We start from the raw sequence: 14,596 nt of genomic DNA, 5'->3' as shown, positions 1-14,596 counted from the left end.
GTGTAGAAACATAAATTTTTCTAATCAATATCAAATCTTTTATTTTAGAATTTAGTTTTATTATTCCTAAAGAGTGTTTCTGTTTTATTTTGTTCACTTGCACCTGTGCATATTTCATTCTGTTATATGATAAATTCTACTATAAACGGTGAAAAAATATTCAACAACGCTTATCCGTTATTCTTCGATTTGTTTAAAGAGATAATGATGCGCATCAGAGAAATAAATATTTATTTTAATCAACATGGAAGTAAGTTTTAAAAAAAAACTAGAAAAATGGTAAATAGTAAAAATATTTGAAATGAATCGTAATTTTTTTTGCAAAATGTACTTCTGTCTTTATACACTCAACATTCTTAAAGAATCAACAATTAAGCTTCTAATCGAACTGAAATGACAAAATTGACTAAATGACAGAAATAACTTTATAATTTCAATTAAAAATAATAAAAGAAAGCGACGAACTCATCAATATAACTAGTAGTCAAGCTTTTTACTGTAACGTCGCGCAAAAACCATTTAAAGGAAAATGTTACCAATTTACTGCGATTGAATGAAAACCGCGACTCTTTTTTAAATACTCTAGCATTAGATTATAATCCCTTTTTATATTTCGTTTCAGTTCTGTGCTCTGTGCTTTTCATTCAATTTCTTAGACTTTCAATTTTTGTCTAATGTTTCAGCTTTTCTCAAACCACGCAAGGAAAGAATTTCTACTCAGAAATTTGCAAACATGCACGTTTAAGTGCTTATGCTTACATTAATAGGAAGATTTCGCAAATTTACGTTCCCGTACGCTCCCGAACGTAAGATTTTGAGATATTGCGCATGCGCACTCTTAGTGCGCATGCGTCCATTCTGGCTAAATTCGCATGCCCCCGTGAAAAGAATATCAGACTTACTTAACTAAAAAAAAAAGAGAGATTTCGCAAAAATCTGTAAGTTAAAAACCCTAACGTAGTGGAATATCGTTTTAACTTAGACCAAAAAGTCAAAACAATCATTTACAATGGATTTGTACTAACACACGATTCACTTCTAAATATCATCAATACATTTCTTCAAAGTCGCATTCCATTTCTATGGTTTAACTTCGAAGGGAGACTTAAGCAGAAAACAACATTTAACAACTATAAATAGCATGCTTGTAGCTTTGTCTTTTTAGCGTCAATTACGTCAACATGACGTAAGGATACATAGCCTCTAAAATAAATGTGAGCATGCGCAGATACTTCAAATCTTACTCATAGGAGCGTCGTAAAAGTGTGAAATCTGCATAATTTGCTTAGGTTAATAAAATTAAGAGGAAATGTGATGGGCGTTGTGAAACGGAGAGTTACACGGTACATGAACAGTACTAAATCATTACGTGTGATAAAATATAATTTTAAGGAATAGTTCTAAGAAAATATGCCTGTAACTATATTTAATTTAAGATCAAATGCGGGTATTGCATCCAAAACTGTAAAAAAATCACATAAAAATTTTTAAATACACTACAAAATAAGGATTAAAAATACCCCAGTGAGAAACGAAAAATTTTTAAATGGTGGATGTCGTTCAACAAATCTGATTAAAAAAAATCAAAAAAAGTTACAGAAAATGAGGTTATGTCCTTTAAGAAATGGATTTACTTCTAATATGAGCTGAGTTGTAAAAGTGGCATTATAAATACTGAAATGGGAATTGAATTAAATGGGACCAAAGGGGTTAAATGGTTTGGGACAAAACTGCGCCACCCAAAATTAGTATTGCGATGGTGTACAAAGAAGTGAATGAACTACTCTACAGGATTCATTCTCTTGAGTTCAACTTCAGCACTACGTAAGAGCAAAACCGGAACCTGGTGTTAATTTAATAGTTTTATATAAGGAAAAAAAGATATATGTATTTTTTCAAATTATTTCTTAAGGTTGAAAATATGGAAATACTCAAAGAAAGAGAATAAAAGGACTTAAAAAGTTATCAACAAATGTCATTTATCTTTTCATGTAGGAAGTCTGAAAATGAGAAAAATAGCTTTTCTAGAACAAACAAAATGGCAATGCGCCATCACTTTTCTTTTTAGTAAAGAAGAAAAAAAAAATATAGGTTCGTAATCATTCCAAATAAATATGAATGGGAAAAAACAGTAAGCCTTAGAATACAAAAAAGTCTTGGAGTTTCGTGAATAGATTCCACAACAGAAATATTTAAAAAAAATTTCTCTTTTTTAGACATTTAGGGAATTTACTTTATCAAAACAATTCACTTCAGAAAAAGTAGAAAAAAGATTCTCTTCCAAAACAATGAGCATGAAAAGTATTTCTAACATTATCCTTAAAAAGGTAAAAAGTCATTTAAATTAACTTTTCGAATTATTTGAATAGGAAATTATTTTATATATTTTTTTAAATTATTTGTAAAGCTTTTTAACTTCTCATGACTATTAATGATTGGAATTAATCATAAAAAACTACTGTAAAGAGAAAAAATTTAAAAAAAAAATATTTAAACATAATACTGCAGATTCAGATGAATTATGCTAATGATAGAGATTCATAATACATTGTATTACCAAAAACAATACAATGTCTACCGATAGTGTTTTAAACTGCAAAAAATTCTTTTATAATGCTAAATAAGAGGGTAATTCCTTGCAAAATTTCTATATAGAATGCCGTTTTTGAAAAAATGGAATCATAAGCGGGAAAAAGGGCTACAAATAATTACTACAAAAAGAAAAGAAACATGCAGCAGAATGATGTTGCTCGAGTCTACTCATGATAATGATATTTACTACAACCAAAACCACTTTACCCAGATCTTCGAAGTGTCGCAAAAATTCTCCTTCCTCAGTATGTATCAGAAAAATGGTGCAGCTATAATGGGCGTCAAATTTTTTCAAATATTTCGTACCTACAGGGGTTGAACAAAATAATGGAAACACTTTACTTTTTTTCCAACACAATTTTTGATATTTATCAAAAATTACTAAGAAAATCAGATTGTAAATTTAAAAGTGTTTAGATCGTGCAGTTTCTTATAGTTGAAGTTTAATGCCTTTTTGAGGTTTGAGAGAGCAATAAATTACAAATGGAATAAATGTTTTTGAATACCCTATGCCAAAAAAATGCAGTAATACATTTGTACCTTTTAATTATTATTTCTGTCATTATATACAATATCTGTAAAAACTTTTGTAAATCTAGCTTAAATATTTATGGAAATATGGACATTTTTATAAAATAAAAGAAAACGAATTTTTTGTCTTGCAGATTTTTGCTATAACTTTTATTCATTAAAATTAATAAATTATCAATAAAATTTAACAAAGCTTGTGTATGAATTTAAAAATCACAGAATTATTACTCTAAAATTTGAGAAAAATTTGTTAAAAACTGCTCAAGATATGAGTAATTAAATTAGTTTTTTATACTGTGCATGAGCGGAAAAAATTAAAAACTTTTTTTCTTAATTTTGTAGCTAATCGTATTTGGAAACTAATAAGAAAAGTCCGATTTGAATGTCTCAAAAATTAAATAAGTTTTAAGTATGTAGTTTTCTTACATTTTAAAAGAAACCACAAAATTATGAGGGATTTTCCACAAATTTTCTTTTGTAATATTAAACAAGATTTATTAAAAATGACGCAGTCATTCTTGGGGATCATCCCTCATAAAAGTTTCCTTTCGTTCGCATGTCTTACTTCCTAATACCATCACGTTTTGTTGTACAGACCATCATTAGAAGGGTATAACCACTTGTTAATAAATCCTGTTTAATAGTACAAAATGAAATTAAATTTGTGGAAAACCCATTATGATTTTGAACTTTTTTTCCAAAAGTAAGAAAACCACTTAGAAAATTACTTGAAACTTTTTAAATTTTTGAGACATTCAAATCGAACTTTTTATTAGTTGCTACTACAAAATTAAGAAATAAAGTTTTCAATTCTCTTCCGCTCATACGCAGTTTAAAAAATATGCTTTAATTACTCATATCTTGCGCAGTTTTTATAATTTTTTTTAAATTTTGAAGCAACAATTTTGTGATTAATTTTAAATTGATTCAAAAGTTTCGATAAATTTTATTGAATATTTTCAAAGTTATAGCAAAAAAAACGTAGGACAAAAAAATTCGTTTTTTTATAAAAATGTCCATATCTCTATAAATATTTAAGCTAGGTCTGCGACATTTAGTGCAATTATTGCATATAATTACCAAAACAATAGTTATGAGTTACAAATTTATGACTAAATGCTTTGGCATAGGGTGTTCAAAAACATTTTTCTCCGTTTGTAATCTATTGACGGTCCTTCAAACGTCAAAAAGCTTTAAATTTCATTGATATCTATGAGAAATCGTTGATATGTATGTATTCTAAATTTATAAACTGATTTTCTAAGTAATTTTTGTGAAATATCAAAAAAGTGTTAGTATCGAAGAGTTTCCCTTATTTTGTTCAACTCTTGTATTTGGTATATTGTATTGTGTATATTAAAACTACACCAATTACCATAATGCCTGTGACCAAAATGAAGCATTATTTTGTGTCAATAATAGCACAGCAACTTTTTACGATTCCTCAGAACGAATAAGTACATTTTCTACATTAATTTCGCTTTTCATTGCATAACTTATTTTTTATTTCAGTTAGTACCTGTTATCAAAGTTAACTAAGCATCATTGACATCAATAATAGTTTGCCGATTTTGAAAAAAGTAATAACATTTCTCCATTAAATTTATAATTTGGAATATAGCTTTTGCTTCAACTAGTTACGATTACCGAAATTGATTACAATTGGTGTCAATAATAATATTTTGTAATATTGGCTTTTTTTTTTCAAGTTTCTCCTCAACGAATTCGAACCATTTTGCTTTTTATTACGAAACTTTTTCTTAGTTCAATTGCCATGGATTTAAAATTATTTAGTTTTATAGTAACACGTTTTAAAAGCATAACAATAAACGAAACAAACAAGTTGTTTCAGATAACTTTAGAAATACTGATTCGGTGACATAGTCCACCATTGCTACCACGATCAAATCCATTATTCAGATAATCTGGCATAACACATTAAAAAATGAAGTATTACAGGACGCCCAATAAGCAACTTTTTTATTAGGACCATAAGCTAAAATCCATCACTGATATTATTTTTAAAATATTTGACAAAACGGAATCGTCCATAGTTTAATTTAAAATAATGGCTTCAGCTAAACTAATGGAAAAGCTCCATTTTTTTAATGACTCTAAATTAAAAAATCAAATGAAAAATCAACGGTTAATGAAAAAAAATCAAAAACCGGGCTTTGCGACTTGTTTAAAATTGTACCCATTTAGTTATGTGGTGAATGTCGTATTTTTGTGCACGACAGAACGCCCAATAAGCAGCCTGCAACTACCGGATTGCGGGTATATCTACATCCGGTATACATACATAAGCACATGCAAATTTTTTATTCAATCATATGCATAGATTAACACTGTGATATGTTACTAATGCAAAGTTTTAATGCAGATAATTTTCGGCTGTGTTCATATTTTTGAATCAACGATCATACAATTTGAATCAAGCATTTTAAAGCAAATTAATAGATCTTCAAGGTGGAAATTAAAATTAAATTAGCAATATACATGCTGTTAAACTTAATCAAATTAATTTTTACCAACTAAATAAAATTATAATTCTGAGAAGAAGAAAAACAAATAGTTTATTCCAAAGATGTATGTAAACGTTTAGAATTTTGTAAAACTTCTAAATCAATTGTATTATTCTTACATTATTTTTGCAACAGAGTTACTGCTAGAGTTATTTTTACGTGTATTTCAGTCAGAAATCTATCTATTTCTTTATAAGAATCAAATCAAACGCTTGGATTTTTTCTACCTACACTAAGGAGAGATCATTAGCAAAGAAGGCAACTGTGCTTCCGGAAAATCATTTTTTTCTGTCACCATAAACTATCCTGATTTTTTTTTCTATTAATGGTCTGTGGAAGCAAAAAGTAAGAGTGAGAGGCGTTCAACATCAAAAGAAAGTGCCAGGTTTACCCGAAATCCAACACTGGTTCCTCCATGCACCAAAACTATTAGAGAGAGAGAGCAGCTGAAGCTGACGTCCAATCGATGGCACAACAGTCAGTTGGTTCATGCCTCTTTCGTGTTTCTTACTTTGAATAGTCAACTCTTTTCATCGAACCCTTATCTCGAAATATTTTTGCTCATCCAAGTCAACAAAGCCAAAAGAAAAATCCATTTTCTCAATAAATAGTGAATTTATTATTACCTATTAGTAATCCAATAAAAACTGCATTTTCATTGCAATTTTTATCTATTTGAAAACAAAATGCGAATGCGTTTCGAATTTTTAATGATGTTATTTGATGGTTTTCATTACATTATAAACTATTTCAAACAACTGTTTCAATTATAAGCAATTATTTAAATTGTGAAACATTATTTTGAAGAAGTTGATTTCTTGAAATTACTTTCCACGGTTTAACTTATTTCAAAGTTTCTATCTAACTGCCCTTGATGCCTTCAACTGGAACTGCTTTCATTTCGGATTCCTTCACAGTTTGAGTTAACTTCTAATACATAACTATCTGTACGTGACGAAAGGTTCAAAAATCTAATTTGTAGATCTCTTTCAATACAGAAATTTTAGCTGTTTACCCAAGTGATTTTTTTTCCCAAAATATTTTGTGCTTTTATGAACAGCGTGAAAGTTTTCATTTAGCTGAAATAATTCAACGTATCTCTCTATTTGCAACAAAAAATATAGTTTTACTACGAATATATTTGATTATATTTGCAAGCACATTTTAAGATAGAACGAAAGAATTAAGTAATGATTGGTTCGGCTATGAATCCAACCAACAACCGATTCGGTGGTATTGCTCCTGACTGTCACTTTGCATATACGATGGTCAAACATATCAAATCAAGTTGTTTTTTCTGGTACGGTATTGTGTTCTAAGCAGTTCACAGAGTTAATTACGTATGCGGAGAGCTGGAATTCTTCTCCTTTCTATATATTCTTTTGTTTAATGGTACAAAGTTCATACGTCAAAAACATTGAGTCAAATCGCATGATAAACAGACAGCATAATACTGCAAAAGCAGGAATACTCTTTACTGCTCTAAACATAAGAATTATGATACTGTTAGAACAGCTTATCATAGTACTTATATTAATAGTAAGAAGCTAATAAAAATGGATGGAAGGGATACTTTATGGACATTGCTGTCTAAACATGGCAAATTACTTTCTAAATTTTTAATAGGCGGAAAAATTTTAATATTAAACTTAGAATGTAATCGTATTTTTAATAGAATATTATACGCTCAAGATCGTTTATCCAATTCCCATCACATTTTTGATATTGATTTAACATCTGACATTTGATTTAACTTGTAAAATATTGCCCACTGTGAATATCAATTCTGGACATTCTATTGCTTTATCATATCTATGAACCGAGAATAAGAAATGGGTCACATTTATAATCGCTCTTCTCTTTCTTCTCTGATTAATGTCTACATCTCTTCCTTAAAGGCCTGAAAGAAATCTTTTATCATCAGCTGAAAGAACCCCCATTCTTTCTAATCATTTCTAGAATGGGTAACCTGTTTTAAAAGACCGAAATATTCCTTTTCAGAAAGTTTAAAATATTTGTTTGACAATCAAGAAGCGAAATAAATTGCGCAGAATATTAAAATTTTGTAGTGTTCGAGAGAGATTTACACAGTAAAAAAAAACTTCATCTTCTGCATTTTATTGTTTAATCTAACATACCTGCGACGACAAATTGAACGTAGGTTTTAAATGATCGAAAGAGGACTTGGTTAGACAAAGCACTGATGTGGTTTGTGATAGGGTAATTTTTTAAACCACCTATTTTTCTTCTATTTTAAGAACTTTTATTTTCGTAAACACTTTGGAGATAATATAAAATAAGTTATTTTCACGTTTTTTTGTAATCCTTTTATCCTCTTTGGCGTTTTAGAAGATTTAGTGCTTCATTAAAGACCCAATTTACGAAGTTTGTCACCAGTGACACATTGCAAGGCCACAAATTATTACAGTTAATACCGGTTAAAATAGTTCAAAGGATTACTTTGTGGCATAGCATAGGAGTTTCAATGTATACGTATTAAAAGCTTTGATCACCAGGAATTATGCTTTGCCGAAGTCATTTTTTTACTTCCTGTTTTATGTTAACGCTTCGATGACGTTACTACGTGATGTATTGAAATAAATGTATGGTTTAATAGCTCAAAGTACACGAAATGACCACGCTGCAACAAACAAACGGTTTTAAAAGCAAATTCAAGGCCAAATGTATGCTACAAATTTCTCTTACTTAAACACATGACATTTATAAAGCAGAAAATGAAAAAAAAAATTCATTCAAAAGTTAATAGAATCAATTAAATTTTTATATATAATAGTAAATAACACGCAATAACTAGAAAAATTTTGGGATGATGTGTTGTGGAGAGATAAAAAAAGAACTATCAAAAAAAGTTAGTTAAGGCATGGGTAATTGATTAAAATATAATGAATTGTGAATGACATTTGCTGCATAGGGAAGAGAAAATGAACATGAAGCAATCGAGTGTGGTCAATTCATTAATGGATGAACTTTACATCTGTACGCCTTCGACGCAATACAGGTAAAGGGTTCAAATCTGATATAGCTGAAATGAATTGAATTGAATGTAGTGTTTAATGATATAAGGTTCAAAAAAGGACATGCTGCACCAACACTACGCTACTTGCAGGCATCCCATTGATTCTTCTGCGTCATTGAGGAAATCAGACTCTGATACTACACCTCGAGAAGTATTGAAAGTCTCATGAGGCGATGCAGTAATAACGGCAGTCATTGGTACAACTAGGCGAAATTGTGGCTTGTTTTGACCTCAATTAAAAGGTCATCTAAACGTAACTTTTTCACAGAGGCTACTTCTCCCAGTACACAGAGGAGAGCCTTGTGAATCAAAAATAATGAAACGATGGTAAATGATGCTCTAGGTATTTTCATCAGGCTCATTAGCGTAATGATGTAGAATCAAGCGTAATTAAACGGTGATGGGGTTGTTCCACTGTTTTTGATTTGGTGTGCAGAATTGAAGACCTTGCCAATTTCGAGCACGGACATGAGGGGGGGGGTCAAAAAAATTTGCCTTTTTAAGAAAACTTTTCTGATGGTCGATTTCTAAAAGCAATATATTATCTGTAGTAAAACTTCCTTTTCTAAATCAGCTTTATTTGAGATAAGATATTTTTTTCTTCAAGTAAATGCATTTGTCTAACATCGATAACCCTTCCAATACAATTTGCAGAGACTTGTTAAAGCTAAGGATTTATAGTTTGAACGATTTGTGAATCTTTTAAAGGTCTTGGTGCAGCAATTGCATATTTCCTCTAATTTATAAAAGATTCTTTCCCTGTCAAGTTTTATCAAACAGATTTAAAACAGTTTCAAGGTGACAGTCAATTAAATATCTAAGCGCACAATTTTTAATGTTATTAGGGTCTGGCGAAGTGCTACGGCAATTTTTAATTCATGATTTCAGCTCAGTTAGGGTAATTGTTGAGTTGTAATAATCTGCTTGTACCAACGGACTTATTAAAGGAATTTATTTCATTGTGTTTTTGAAATAGAATGAATCAGATAATTAGTCAGACCGTAGATTTTGGAAAAGCTTTCAGCAAAGCTGTTTACTACTTCGTTTAAATCGGAATTTTCTTGGTGTGTTACAGAGGGAGTATTAGAATTTCTAGATTTGTTAAAAATTTTGGCATGCTTCTTTTGGTGATATATTTGCTTTTAATTTGGAAACGTACTGAATGCAGGTTTATTTCTAATTATGTCGACGTCTTTTTTTAGCTTTCTTAAACGTAGTTAAATTTTCGAGTGTCGGAGGGATTTTTAATGTTTTTTTTTTTTTTAGTTCTGTAGGTCTGACTACATTCAGTTGTCCACTAGGATTTTGGCTATTTTGGGAGTTCACTTGAGAAATAGACAGTTCCACAGCTGATATGATGACAAAAAATGATTTAATTTTTGTGCAAAAAATGTTTCGTTAGTACCCTTAAATAAATTATTGAAATTATTTAGAAATGCACGCATTTAGTAGACAAAAATATTGCTTGTGAAAATTAAATAAATTTATTTATTTTCATTGATGGATTTATTTTCATTAGCGATAACGAGCATTTTTTCCCAGATGTAAATTATCATTACTGCTGCATATTCCTGATGAACAAAATTTTATTTTATAATGATTTTGTTGATCTGGTAAGTCAAAAAAAATGTACGTTCTTTTTACTTCAAAAAATATACTAAAAGTACATAAATCACACCTTTTTTAAGAACTACACTCTCGGTATACATGGCAGTAATTGTTCCATCAATTGTTCTTCTAGTGTCTAATTACATAGTTAATAATTTGTCACAATTTCTTGAAATCTGTAGAATTTGATTAAAATTTTAAAATATTAGTTTACTTTAAATATTTTAGAATTTCAGGAGGCAAACCACTTTTTTTATTAATAAAACAAAAATGTTCACTCACTTGCACTTTGTCTGTGACTCGTATAACAATCATTTTAAAACGTTTGTGTTTTAACCCTCAACACACGGAGGTCAGAATGGCAAGCGAGCATTAATGGTTTTGTTTTAGCCAACAGATAATCTATGCAAAGTAGAAGTGAAATATTAAAGCAGCATTCATTATGTGACTTGTCATCTTCAATGACGATCATAAAACCTTCAAGCATCAGACTAATATTTATTAGTTCTTAAAAATAAAACTTCTCCAGCTTAAAGTCCAAAAGCAAATTAAATCTCGATAATTTTAAAGATTATGGTTATTTTAATTATATTAAACAAATTTGAAATTAGGAGGAACAGAAAATTTTTAATTTTTTTCTTGACCCGTAGCTCTGACCTTGACCATCCATTAGAAAATCAATCCTTAAAATTTAAAAATCGAGTGATATTGTCCTTAGTAAGTTCTATCAAAACCTCTTTAATTATAAAAGTTAATTAAATAATTCAACTATTCAGCTTTCGTAGATCACACAATATTAAATTATTAATACATGCATGAATTATTGCATTTGACTTTTAAGAAAAAGTAAATAAATATTTTCTTAACTTACTTGAAAAGAGACTAGATGGCTTGAGGGAAAGTATTTTTTAGTGATAAACAAAACTCTTAAGGCAGAATGACCAAAATATCTGGTCCTCCTGGTAATCTCATCTGAAGTCCTAAGTTGTGCTTCGCTATGGTTTCTCATTAACAATATTTTTTTTTTTAAAAAAACCCTACCCAAAAATTTTGCATAGGAAGAAATTTAAGTCTGAAACTCTGACAAAGAAGCATGTAAGCCACCCCGGGCCATGGAAGATGAAGTTAGAAGCTCAGAAAGGAGTCCGAGGACACTTTTTTTTCCCTGCAGCAATAAAGATAAAGATCGGGTGACATTTGAATTGTAAAAGTATTTTTCCATCGGTCAGCTAAGGGACATTTAGCAGGGATTGAGAAGGGGATCATTTGGTATCAGTTTCCACTAAAGCTCTCTTTAAATTAATACTTTTTATATATTTTTTAAACAGGAGCAGAAATTTTTTTGGTTCCATCAGAACATTTTGTTTCCGATTGAAACAAAATTGATCAAACAGGTGGGGTGTTGGCTATTAGGGAAGAGTAGACGATGTGAAGGTGAAGAATAGTAAAAAAATATATTACAATAAATATAAAAAAATATATTTCCTTCCCTGAAAAATAAAAATTCGAAGCAAAATTAACACCAATTTCTTTTTATTTGTTTACTAGAGGGCTCCGCCCCCTGCTCGCTACCGCTCGCCAACACTCGATAATTGCTACGCAATTACATTTTTGTTCACTTCGCCAACAAAATTAAAGTCGTTTTCCTGGAGATTATCTGGCAATTTTTCTGCGCCAACATCGAATATGATAGGATTGTAAAATGCCAGAGGTCCTTATTATTAGCATTATAAACTTATATAAAGCAATTTTAATACAAACAATATTATAAACTTATATAAAGCGTGGAAGCAATATTATTTAACACATTACTACAGGACATTAGCCGGAGATTAATCTCCGTATCCGAAGCACGCATGGCAGAGTTGTGATTGCCAAGCTGGGCGATGTTGAAACCTAATCGTGATTCTGATTTAGATTTTACCATTATTTTTAAATGTTCAACGGTATATGTAATTTTAGAGGTCCGTTAGTTCTACGTTGGATACCGGCTGGTAAAGTTACTTTTGCTTCTGGTCAATAAGATCGAAGATATGTGGGCAGTCATAAAAAGGGACTTTAGAAAAAAATGTCATCGTCAGTCCGGTACCACAGACGCCATTTTCGATTCGTATTTCGCCGAATTTATGTGGCGAAGGAGATACACAGATTCTATTCATGATAAATTTAGACAGTATCTAACTGCTATTATAGAATTCGATGGACCTAAATCTGAGAATATTCAAGCTTAACGAAGAAGTGAATTGTTTTTTTTAATTTTCTTTCTGTGCTTACTCCATTAATTTTTGTTTCGATTCAAAATGCATTTTATTGGGTTTATTAAATTTGCTCACATCGGGTTCATTGCAATTTTATAAAGTTTTGGCCGATGTTCTGTTGAAATTTTCCTATGTTTTATTGAAATAACATTATATTTTGGCAGCTGTTCCTGCTACCACGGTGTTCCGAGCAAACAGGAATGGCGCCAAACATAAGTCGCCAATTTCGCCAAGGGGCATCCTCAAGTATATTTTTGCCCCTAACTCAAATCATTGTTAATCTTATAGGATGCCGGACTCTCCCTATATGGTGCTTCACCTCCCCCCCCCCCAGTAATTTAAATTTTAAATTGAAAACAATTAAAACCTAATGAAAAAACTTTAAAATATGGCAAATTAAAACATGTAATATTAATAAGTTGATGCTGAGTAATATTTCAAAAGCAAAAATTGCCCAATTAACTTCAATACTGTCAACTAACAAAATATTTTAGTTTCGATCAAACAAAAAGCAAATTATATAATAAAAACATATGTATCTGAAATTCGACAAATTAAATTAAGCAATTTAATTTTTTTATCATATTTAATACTAATGAAAAAGCAAATGTAAAATGAAATAATTATGTTATCAATGATCAATAAACATTTTTGTCCGAATTGTTATTAAAAAATAAGAGAAAACAATAAAAATAAAAATTATTTACAATAGGTCGCTGAATATTCACAAAACCTAGCTATGTGCATTTTTCATTGATTTTTCTTTTCACATCATTTTGTGTACCAATGATTTGCACTTTTATGCATTATTTAAGAAATATCTCAAGCAAATATGAACTGTGAACAATGTAAATATGCAAATGTGAACAATGATAAATTAAAACCTCCTTATATACAATATTTTTTTTTCAATTTCTTTTCCATAATATTCGTTTTCATTTAAACGTCTTAACTCTTCAACGTTTCTTCGCCGCGCATTCCGCTGTCGCGTATTGATAGCACTACGATTATTTTCCCGGTAATTTTGTGCTGCTAAATTATGTTCAGCCCTATGTCGCTGTTGATATAGCCTAAGATATTCACGGTGATCCATTTTTTATAAGAGATATAAGTATTTTAAAGTAAACTCTGTTCAATATATTTCACACATTCAATACAAAATAAAAATCGCAACAAGATTTAGCTGGTAAGTTTAGTTGTAACATTTCTGCAGATAGCATTATTAAAAATTATTATCCCATCACACGCATGCGTTCTCAATTTTGATTGGCTGTTTTGTGCGTTACTAACCAGAAGTCTTCTGTGATTGGCTATGTGTTATCATTCCAATCTCTTCTTATATATAAAGATTTATTTATTTATTATTTATTTCAAACAGAACGTAACGAAGTCTGAGAGCGCAATTTCAAAAGGTGTACCGGGATAAGCCCTTTTGTCCAAGTCCATCCTCGTGACTACTGATTCTTAGAAGATAGATAAGGTTTGTCATTCGATGACTTTGCCAAAAAAGTTATTGAGTTTTTGAAAGAGCCACTCTCTCGCTTTCAGAAAGTTTCAAACTTTAAAGGTTTTTGGAAAAAGAAGTTATCTGTCAAAGAATATATTATTATTTTTATAAATTTGAAGAAAAAAAATAATTTAAAAAAATTTCTTTCGTGGAACGTTTTTAAAAATTTTTTGAAAAAGGTAACGTTTTTTTTCAACTGTCACGTTACAAATAATTGCACTTTAACGAAAAAACAAGTAAAAGTACTGAACTTAAAAAAGTAACGAAGTACAAGTTTTCTTTACAAGAAACGAAAGTAAAAGTGCTGCCAGATATGGTCAGCGAGTTAACGTTTTTAAAAAATTTCTGAAAAAGGTAACGTTTTTTTCAACTGTCACGTTACAAATAATTGTACTTTAACGAAAAAACAAGTAAAAGTACTGAACTTAAAGAAGTAACGTAGTACAAGTTTTCTTTACAAGAAACGAAAGTAAAAGTGCTGCCAGATATGGTCAGCGAGTTAACTGAAAAATGAAGAATTATAGGAAAATGGCCACTA

Source organism: Parasteatoda tepidariorum, chromosome 1, assembly GCF_982258835.1.
Source record: "Parasteatoda tepidariorum strain Cologne lab strain chromosome 1, Ptep-v5.0, whole genome shotgun sequence".
In the NCBI taxonomy this organism is placed as follows: Eukaryota; Metazoa; Arthropoda; class Arachnida; order Araneae; family Theridiidae; genus Parasteatoda; species Parasteatoda tepidariorum.
Note: the sequence above shows the minus strand (reverse complement) of the source record.